General features: G+C 43.8%; 1 long non-coding RNA gene across 1 annotated transcript; it reads left to right on the top strand.

Moving 5' to 3' along the window:
- The first annotated feature begins 317 nt into the window (after nt 1-317).
- On the top strand, nt 318-1,173 carry LOC109515131 (uncharacterized). Its single transcript, XR_002168117.1, has 2 exons — nt 318-367; nt 632-1,173. It is a non-coding gene; the product is annotated as an uncharacterized LOC109515131 (long non-coding RNA).
- Nucleotides 1,174-1,391: the final 218 nt, after the last annotated feature.

Here is a 1,391-nt window from a genome sequence, read left to right as displayed (position 1 = left end):
CTAAAAACGCCTTACTATACATGGTCGTTTTTTTCGGCTAAAAACGCCTTACTATACATGGCCGTTTTTTTCAACTGAAAACGCCTTATGATACATGGTCGTTTTTGTCAGGTTAAAACGGCTTACTACACATGGTCGTTTTTTTTCGGCTAAAAACGCCTTACTATACATGGTCGTTTTTTTCGGGTTAAAAGGCCTTACGATACATGGTCGTTTTTTTTCGGCTAAAAACGCCTTACTATACATGGTCATTTTTGTCAGCTAAAAACGGTCGTTTTTTTCGGCTGAAAACGCCTTACTGTACATGGTCGTTTTTTTGGCATCAACACGTTCACCATCGCTGGCGCAGTCTTCATGCTCAGCACCGGTGAGTGCTTTTGAGCCAGTGGATGTTGACGCCAATTTATTCTCCCTCATATGAAGCTGCAGTTCTAAAGCCATGATCTTTGTCTTATGTTGTAATGCGCTAAACGTTGTAATGTGTAAAGGAAAAAAAAAAAAAGGCCAACCAATTAATCCCACTTCATCCCCGATAGCATATCAAGGCTAAAGCCTGACCCCCCCACCAAAACGAAATGCTCCACTCACCTGGCGATGCCATGATGTCATTTCGCTATGTTTATGGTCACAGGGCTGTGCGGGCTGATTGCCACCGTGTGGTATTATGTGGCTGTGAACAATGAGGGAGAGCTGATGGAGACCTGCAACGCGCTGCGCTGGGTGGGTGTCGGCGCGTCACTTTTGACCGGCATTGGTTGGTTGGCGTCGTTCTGACCGTGCCTGGAAGATTGCAGCCTCCACTTTTGCAACATGAGGCTGCACAGAGAATCGGTTGATGCCCCCGCTGCCACCTTCGTCCCTTCCAAGCGGGCCGAGAGCATCGACGTCTGATGAGGTCGCGGGTCATCTGTGTGCTTAATCAACTTTGGTTTGTTGTTATCAGGCTACAATTTGCACAAATGGTGAAAGCCTCCAATCAAAAACATTTGCGTTCATTCTTGTCAATTGTGTCAGTTATATTTGATTCGATATTTGACGACATGATAGCGTCAGGTACACATTGTTAGCTGGCTCAAGCACACAGTCCGTATTAGCAAAGCCTTGGTCATTTTTGTTAATTGTTTGCATGCACACTTGTTTTGAATTTCCATAATAAAGTACTTCACAAAGAAACTCAGCGAATTCCTTTCTGGATTCACATTGACATTTTTTTTAATTTGTATTTTGAGGACGGCATTGATTTCTGCCAATGTTAGCTTGCATAAGAAAACATAGTGCGTGATGTTGTTTTTCGGGTGATTACAATTGTGCCAGCAGTGTTTCAAATAAAGTCACTGGATAAAAAGCTTCATTTGGCCATGACCAGTTGGAGGGAAAACGGACTTCCTGTA

Source organism: Hippocampus comes, unplaced genomic scaffold, assembly GCF_001891065.2.
Source record: "Hippocampus comes isolate QL1 unplaced genomic scaffold, H_comes_QL1_v1.1 scaffold364, whole genome shotgun sequence".
NCBI classification, from domain to species: Eukaryota; Metazoa; Chordata; class Actinopteri; order Syngnathiformes; family Syngnathidae; genus Hippocampus; species Hippocampus comes.
Note: the sequence above shows the minus strand (reverse complement) of the source record. Positions and strands in the feature narration are given on the sequence as shown.